Here is a 9,416-nt window from a genome sequence, read left to right as displayed (position 1 = left end):
ATTAAACCTGTAGCAACATTTTTTTGGGGGAGCTGGGGTTGCTGTTGTGTTTCAAGGAGTTGTCCACATAGATCTTCTGTAACAGGGAGAAAATTCTTTCACCTCTTCAGGACTCAGCACCCATCTCAAATTTGATCCCTTTCCCTTTGGGGCCTGAGTCCTTTTTTTCTTTTCTCTGCTTCTTTGGGGTTGCTATCAGAACCACTAGGTTTGGTACGTCTTCTCCAATAGCCTGCGACTTAAAATCCATGAACCCCAGGGATGTGCCCACACATCATCTTCGTGTAGAAGAACAAACTTTTCTCTATGCAGTCTACGTATTCACCTTTGCTGTCAACCTTCTGGTACTTCTCAAGTGTTGGTTTTTTTTCTCCCAATGATCGCCCTAAAGTCTGTTTTCTTTCGAATTCCCAGGACCCGGCTGGACATTGTGTGTAATCCAGGTAAAGGGCAGTAGTTGCTCCACGCTGCCTTCCACAGGGAAGAATCTGGAGTCCTTCCAGATTGCTAAAAGATGGGAAAGCCCAAGCTGACTTGGTAAGAAGAGAGCTTCAGTTTTAAATTCCTTCCTTGAAGGAACGTGGACTTGCTTCCCTCTTTACTGATCACCATCCCAGGCCGCGTGGTTACAACTACCAACGCTGGGTGTGATGTAACATGTTCAAATTGAATTACTCCTGACTCCTAGTCGTTCATTGCCTTGAGTTTTTTTTCTGTCTTGACTCCCTATGTAGACTGGGAGTTCCTGGGAGGGAGAAGTCATCATATTCTTTCTTTCCTTTCCCTCCCCCCATTGCTGAGATACAACTTCAATATAATAAAACTCACCAATTTGGGGTGTATGATTTGGTAAGTTTTAACAAATGTTTTCAGTCTTGCAGCCAACACTACAATAGTGATATAGAACATTTTCATCGTCCTAAGAAGTTTCTTTGTGCTACTTTACAGTCCCCTCTCCTCACTCCAACCACTGATTTGTCACTATGTGTTACCTCTTCTAGAATTGTATAGAAGTGGAATCACACAGTATACACGCTTTTACCTTTGGCTTCTTTCACTTAACATGCTTGAGATTCGTCCATCGTATACCAGTAGTTCGCTCCTTTTTATGGCCGGGTGGTTTTCCACTGAATGGATAATTTGTCTCTCCATTCACCAGTTGACGGACACTTCAGTTGTTCTCTGTGTTGGAGCTACCATGAATAAAGCCCCTTGAATTATCTGTGGACTGGCCTGAGTGTGGACATGTTTCCTTTTATCTTTGGTAACACAGAGGCAATCTTAGGAGTGGTCTAGGAGATTGCTGGATTGTAAAAATCGCATTCTGAAAGTTTTCTAAAATGATCGCACAATTACACAGTCCCGCCTAGCAATAAACGAGAATTCTAGTTGTTTGGCATCCTCGTCAACACTTGGTACTATCAGTCTTTTAATTTCAGCCATTCTGGGATGTGTGGAGTTACTTCATTGTGGTTTCATTTCCCTTCATGATGACGTGGAGTGTCTCTTTCTTGTGCTTATTTACCATTCATATTATCTTCCTTTGTCAAGTGTCAGATCTTTTGTCCATTTTGGGGCGGTTAAGAGTTCTTTATAGATTCTAGATACGTCCTTGGTCTGCTATATACTTGTAAATACTTACTCCCATTCTGTGGTCTCCCTTAACAGTGTCTTGTAAAGAGCAAAAGTTCAATGTGATGAAATCCAACCTAGTGGTTTCCTGCTTTCTCTGTGATGTGTCTTTTTTTTTTTTTTAAAGATTTGATTCGTTTATTCATGAGAAACACAAAGAAGAGGCAGAGACACAGGCAGAGGGAGAAGCAGGCTCCATGCAGGGAACCTGATACAGGACTCGATCCCAGAACTCCAGGATCATGCCCTGAGTCAAAGGCAGACGCTCAACCACTGAGCCACCCAGGTGCCCCTCTATATAATTTTTTAAATCAATTTGCCAATGAAAGAATGGAAGTAGGTCTAGGTAATTTATGTATTTCAAGGAATTTATTCATTTTCTTGAAGTTGTATTTAATTTATTGTGTTGCATAGTATTATAACACTCCCCTCCCACCCTAAGCTCATCCATATGATTAACTTTGGCCAATGCTATGTCAGTGGACTTTTTTTTTTTTTTTTAGGTTTTATTTATTTGAGTGGAAGAAAGAGCACACAAGCAGGGGGGGAGGGGCAGAGGGAGAATTTTATTTATTTATTTGCAGTATCAAGAATATCTTATTTAAATTTACAGCTTAATGTGATGATGTCTTCTGTAAGCAATTTGGGCAACTTTTTTCCCCCTTCCCCATTGGTAAAAATAATTTCTTTTGGGTTTTAGGATGGATGTCATTAGTTTCTAGGACTTCCTCTTCGAACAGATGATCGGGTCTCAGGTTATTTGGTAGCCTCCTCTTTTTCAACTGTTGGCAAACTGATTTTATGATATTCCTCCTGCTACCCTTTTAAAAATATATATTAACTCAAGTCCATTTTAAAAATGTACTGGAAGCATGATGATGTAAAGGAAAAGACATGGGCCTCAGAACCAAGTCAGGTAAGATTTTGAACCTAAGTTCTATAGATGAGATTCGATCCATCTGTCTAGATAGAAGCTTGTCAATTTTATCCATCATTAAAAAATTTTTTTTTAAAGATTTATTTGAGAGAGAGAGAGAGAGCAAGCATGGGTGGAAGGGGCAGAGAGAGGAGAGAGAAACTTTAGCACTAAGCGTGGAACCTGATGCAGGGCTCCATCCCAGGACCCTGAGATCATGATCTGAGCCAAAACCAAGAGTTGGATGCCTAACCGACTGTGCATGAAGGCGCCCCTCATTTTTTAAAAATCTGCTTTTGGTTTCATTTACTTTCTCAGGCTTTTCAGTTTTCTATTTCATTGGTTTCTGTTACTGTTTCCTTCGTTCTGTTTAGTTTGATCTTTCTCTACTGTTTCAGGGTGGGAGCTTAGATCATTAATGTGACACCTCCATCTTTTCTTAGTCAAGCATTTAATATCATAAATGTCCTAAGCACTGCATTAGCTACATCCCACAGATTTTAATATGCTATTTATGTTGATTCAGTTTAAAATACTAACTTGCCTTATTATTTGGACCTGAATCATTTAGAAGTAGGCTGTTTAACTCCTAAATACTTGAGGATTCTTCAGATATGTTCCGGATTTCTAGTTTAATTCTGTTGTGGTCACTTTATGTGATTTCAATCCTCTCCAATGCATTGAGTGTTGTTTTATGGTCCAGAATGATCTTGGTCACGATCACAAGTGTGTATGAAAAGAACATTCTGCTAGTTGTCCGGGCAACGTTCTACAAATGTCAGGTTGGTTGACAGTACTGTGCGACTCTTCTCTTTCCTGACGTGCTGTCAGCTTGTACTATGAATACTAAGGGACAAATGTTGGAATCTCCACCGTGAACTGTGAATTTGCCTTGTTCTTCCTTCAGTCTCGTCAATCTTTACCGCAGGTATTTTGAACCTCTCTTATGACACGTATATTTAGGATTGTTATGTCTTCTTAATGAACTGAATTCTATGACATTTTGAAATGTTCCTCTTTATCTCTGGGAACATTTGTTTATTGTTCTGAAGTCTACTTTGACTGTAATACAGCTTTTTGGTGTTAGCATGATACATTTCCCCTTTTTATTTTTATTTGTACTCTCTTATTATTTATTTTTCTTTTTTTTTTAATTTTTATTTATTTATGATGGTCACACAGAAAGAGAGAGAGAGAGAGAGAGAGGCAGAGACATAGGCAGAGGGAGAAGCAGGCTCCATGCAGGGAGCCCGATGTGGGATTCGATCCCGGGTCTCCAGGATCGCGCCCTGGGCCAAAGGCAGGCACCAAACCGCTGCGCCACCCAGGGATCCCTGTACTCTTATTTAAAACGGGTTTCTTATAGACAACATATGGCTAGGTCTTGCCTTTTTATCCAATTTGAGAATCTGTCTTTTGAATGCTTAAGAACATTTACATTTAAGGTTTAGTAAGGTCGATATGGGTGGTTTTAAATCTACCTTCTTGCTATTTGTTTTCTATTTATCTTATCTGTTTTTTCTCTATCTTCTTCTTTTGGATTGCTTTTTAATGATTCTGTTTCCTCTCTACTATGGCTGATTAGCTATTCCTGTTTTATTTATTTAGTGGCTTCTTGGGGTTTATTATATACATTCACTTACCATAGTCTGTATTCAAATATTATGCATATAGAGTGAGGCCCTTACAACAATACACTTCCAATTTCTCCTTCTACACTTGTGCTACTGTTGTCTACAGGGAGCTGTGGCTGATTCAAGTATGTATAACCATGTCCATGATCAGTATTCCCACAATACAGCAGCCTGCACACAGAACCCACTCTATAGGGTGAAGAGAGAAATGGATGATACATCCCATGTTAACAATGACATCACTTGTTTGGAGGAGAGGCCGACTGCACAGTCACCAATTAATAAGAACAGCTACCAACCAGCCATAGCTCTGGAGCAGAGCAATTAATCAACACACCCGCTGGCTCAATTATAACAACTCAAAAGCAAGCTACATAAGAGGAAATTAGCCTCATAAACATACCCAAAAACCCCAAGTAGATTGTTTTTTTCCAAGGCCTCCAGCTGTGCTAGACATCAGCCCTTTATTTGCTGGAGCATGGTGGTGCCTAGGAGAGAGTCAGGAATTTCCATGGCAAAGGCTGGGGAGACAGAGGGGGCTGCTGGAAGGTGAGGCTTGGAACAGCAGTTATTTACCAAGCAGTTTGGAGGCATTTCAGTATTTTTACACTGGACATCCATTCACGTGCGTGCCAGCTGTGCATATGCCCTAGAGGTAGATAATGTGAAACACTCTCCTATATACACTTCTCTATGGAGTCTTCAATGATATATGGCATATGTGCTAATATTACAGTGGGATAGAGTTCTCCGAGGGCATGAGAGGGGTATCTAGGTTGGTCCCTACGGAAAGCCAGACATAGGAGGCACAGCAGAAAGAAAACATTCGGAAGTGTGTTACAAATTGTAACGGCAGGTATTTAGTACTTGCCATCTACAGGTACTGTGTGGTGCAAGTCACAGTCACTATCTCTAAACCTCACTGCTACCCTTGAGAGCATATTGTTATTCACAGTCTACAGATGAGGAATTGGAAGCATGGAAAGATTTGCGCCAGGTCACAGTGAAGAGGCAGACGTGTATCCTATTCATCCCACTCATTGCAGTGCTCCCTCTGATCAAGGCTATTCCTTCCATTATGTGAAGAATTTGTTACTTACACGGGTTTCATTTGTATTAAATAGTGTCAGCAACAGCAAATAAAGCCCAGGCTCATGCTTTCTCTCTCTCAATTCCTGAAAGCTCCCTTTAACTAGCTTTCTCATTCTAAAAGACGAATCATGGCTTGGAGCTGGAGGAACAATATGGGTTACCCAAGCTCCATGATTGTGGGAAATGAGCCTCATAAACATAGTATGCAAGCAACCCAACCCCAAATCCCTTAATTGGTGCCACAAGGTATGATCCTCAGAAGGCAGGCCTCTCCGGAGCCTGCAGTCTTCCTTAATTTGACACTGTCCAGATGGTGTGTGCAGCAACTCTTTAAACTGGAAGTGCCTCCTGCCTTTTGATACTAAAACAAACGACTAAAAATAAGCTTAGAATTTTATATTCTATTTTATGGCTGCATCTTTTAGTGAGTGTGGTCTTTTGGATGGGAAACTGACTCAACTTGCTCAGTAAAGATCACAGCTTGCAGCCCCTTGAGCCAGACAAATCTTTCTTTCCTGAAAAGGAGCAACAGGAACTACTGGTCCCAACTCAAAAGCTTTGAGGATTTTCCATAACAGCAAACTCCCAAGTCTGTGGCCAGCATAGCAAGTACAACCACTAATGTAATAAGCGAGGTTTAGTTTAATAATCGACACACCTACTGGCTCAATTATAACAACTCAAAAGCAAGCTACATAAAAGGAAATTAGCCTCATAAACATACCCAAAAACCCTAAGCAGATTTTGATGTTTTCATCCTCAACGCAACAAAGCTTCACACAAGAACTCTTGGGACCTTTATGAACTCACTAAACATAAAAAAGTATCCTTAAAGACAGGGGTAAAGACCCTTCACATACTTTTACAGTATTAATACTTTTGTGTGGCCTGATATATAGGTGATTCAAAAATATTTTTCAAAACCAATTTATTATTTTTTATTTTTATTTTTTTATTTTTTTTTTATTTTTTAAAGATTTTATTTATTTATTCATGAGAGAGAGAGAGAGAGAGAGAGAGAGAGGCAGAGACACAGGCAGAGGGAGAAGCAGGCTCCGTGCAGGGAGCCCGATGCAGGACTCGATCCCAGGACCCCAGGATCATGTCCTGGGCCAAAGGCAGGCGCCAAACCGCTGAGCCACCCAGGGATCCCCCAAAACCAATTTAAAACATTTTATGTAAAATTTACCATTTGACAACTAATTTTCACTAAAAGGCTTGAGATGATCCAATCAGCCTTACTCTAAAGTGGCAAATACTTGGAGAGCACTGATCTCATTAAACCTGAGTGATGAGTTTATTTTCCAATTGAACATAATCAGTACTCTGGGCTCTGCACAGCAGCCACCTTGACAACATGTAAATTAAAGTGACCAAGACCAGTCTAAATATTTGAGAAGCTTCCTTAATTTCTTTTTTGCTCACAAATACCTCCTCTCTTAAACTTCAGCATAAGCACTGTTCTCCTATGGCAGATGAAAAAAACTATACCCACAAACTCTTCAAGAGGAGCAAGGGATGGGAGGCAGTAGATGAGGATAGAACAGGTCTTAATTTTTCCTCAGCTGCTTCAACTTCCTCATGTTGGTTAAGATTCCTCCAAGAGGGATCCCTGGGTGGCGCAGCGGTTTGGCGCCTGCCTTTGGCCCAGGGCGCGATCCTGGAGTCCCGGGATCGAATCCCACGTCAGGCTCCCGGTGCATGGAGCCTGCTTCTCCCTCTGCCTGTGTCTCTGCCCCTCTCTCTCTCTGTGACTATCATAAATAAATAAAATCTTAAAAAAAAAAAAAAAAAAAGATTCCTCCAAGAATCTGGCATTTAACTGTTAAGACATAATTTCAGGATGTACCATGAAATTGATTTTTATGTCTTCATGTGAAATGTAAAGTTGGTCAATGCAATGAACTCTGGTGTATAAACAGTATCAAGATACAAAGTAAGTTCATTTATGGATCTGTTTGAATTTAACCAAATGGTAGGTGGAAAAATAAAATGGTAGGATTTTAATTGTTTTATGATTTTATTTATTGGGGGTCAGGGAGCACAACTAGGGGAGCAGCAGAGGGAAAAGCTGAGTCCCTGCTGGGCAGGGTATCAGATGTGGGGCTCAGCCCCCAAACTCTAAGATCATGACCTGAGCAGAAGGCAGAAGCTTAACTGACCGAGCTGAGCCATCCAGGAGCCCTATGTTTGGGGGGATTTTATAAAGCAGTTCAGAGAACATGGTGGATATGCAGAGATGGTTATGAAATGGCAGACGCTACCATGATGTAAACTCATTCAAAAGTGTCCACAGTTAATAAAGGTCTGTATGGGGTGCCTGGCTGGCTCAGTCAGTGGAATGTGCGGCTCTTGATCTCAGGGTTGAGCACAAGCCCCATGATGGATGTAGAGATTACTAAAAAAATAAAATAAAATCTTAAAAAAAATAAGTCTGTATAGTGGTTAAGAGCAGGGGCTCTAGTTCCAATCTTTGTTGCATTATTTGTATGACGCTGGGAAATTAATTAAGCTTTTCTATGCCTAAATTTTCTCATCCATAACATTTATTACCTACATCATTCAAGAAATCATACTAAAAACACTTTGGGGATTCAAAGATAATCACATATATTTTACTTTCAAAAAATGTTTAAACTTAGTTGGAGACAGAAGCAGTTGAGTAATTATAAGAGGGATGTACAGAAAGAGCATGGACCCTGGGGCCTCCAGTTCCAAGACTCTTTGAGAACTAGAGCAAGTTATTTAATTCCTGGAGCCTCAATTTCTTTGTTTCTAAAATGGTGAAAACACTAGTCTTCACATCTCAGAGTGTTTCCCTGAGAATTAGATATGTTCAATACAAAGAGCTCATCAAAATCACAGAGATACCACTTCGCAGCCATTAGAAAGGCTGTTACCAAACAAAACTAAACAAAACAAACCACCAGGAAGTACCAAGGGCTGCCTAAGGCATGGAGAAAGTGGATTCCTGGGGCACTGCCCACGGGAATGAATGTAAAATGTACAGACTCTGTGGAAAACACTGCAGTGGTTTCTCAAAAAAAGAAACATAGCATTACCTTATGACCCAGCGATTCCAATTTTAGGTATACATCCACAAGAACTGAAAACAGAGACTGACTCAAACAGACCTCTGTATAGCCACGCTCGAGCAGCGTTGTTCACAATAGGCAAAAGCTGGAAATAACCCAAATGTCCACCAACAGATGAATGGACGAGCAGATAGGGAATATACCAACAATGGAATATTATTGCAGCCTTAAAAGAAATGTGTTCTGATACATGCTATGACATGGATGAACCTTGAAAAGACTAAGTAAAATAAGCCACACACACACAAAATATTGTATGATTCCACTTAGAACAGTTAAATTCATAGAGACAGAGAGTGGAGTGGTGGTCATCAAGGGCTGGGGGAAGGGATAAATGGAGAACAACTCTGTTTAATGGGTAGAGATTCGGTTTGGGATGATGAAAACATTCTGGAAAGGTACATTGGTGATGGTTGTACAATAGGATGAATGTTAATGTCACTGAACTACATGTTTAGAAATGGCTAAAATGGTAAATTTTGTTACGTATACTTTTTAACTATCCTTAGTGCTTTTAAGAGTTCAGCAAAAAAAACTGTTTATAGCCAGTAGACTATAAATGCAGGCAAGGGATCCCTGGGTGGCGCAGCGGTTTGGCGCCTGCCTTTGGCCCAGGGCGCGATCCTGGAGACCCGGGATCGAATCCCACATCGGGCTCCCGGTGCATGGAGCCTGCTTCTCCCTCTGCCTCTCTCTCTCTCTCTCTCTCTCTGTGTGACTATCATAAATAAATAAAGAAAAAAATAAAAAAAAAAAAAATAAATAAATAAATAAATGCAGGCAAGAAGATACCATCGGAGCTAGAATTTAAGAAATGGGTAAGATGGATAGCAGTTATAGTAATTAATAATATCAGTATTTAATGAATCAAAAATTAGATGTTAAGTGATAGGGTCTTGCAAATGCTTTTGTCGAAATTAAAAATAATAAATTGACAACTACTGTGCTAGGCATAAGGGTTATATTGATAAAAATATAAAACCTGCTCTGGAAAAGCTCAAAATCCAGTGAAGGAGTCTGAAACACAAATAGATAAGCATGGAAAAT

Source organism: Canis lupus, chromosome 35 (assembly GCF_011100685.1).
Source record: "Canis lupus familiaris isolate Mischka breed German Shepherd chromosome 35, alternate assembly UU_Cfam_GSD_1.0, whole genome shotgun sequence".
Classification (NCBI taxonomy): Eukaryota; Metazoa; Chordata; class Mammalia; order Carnivora; family Canidae; genus Canis; species Canis lupus.
The sequence above is the reverse complement of the archived record's forward strand: the minus strand, read 5'-3'. Positions refer to the sequence as shown.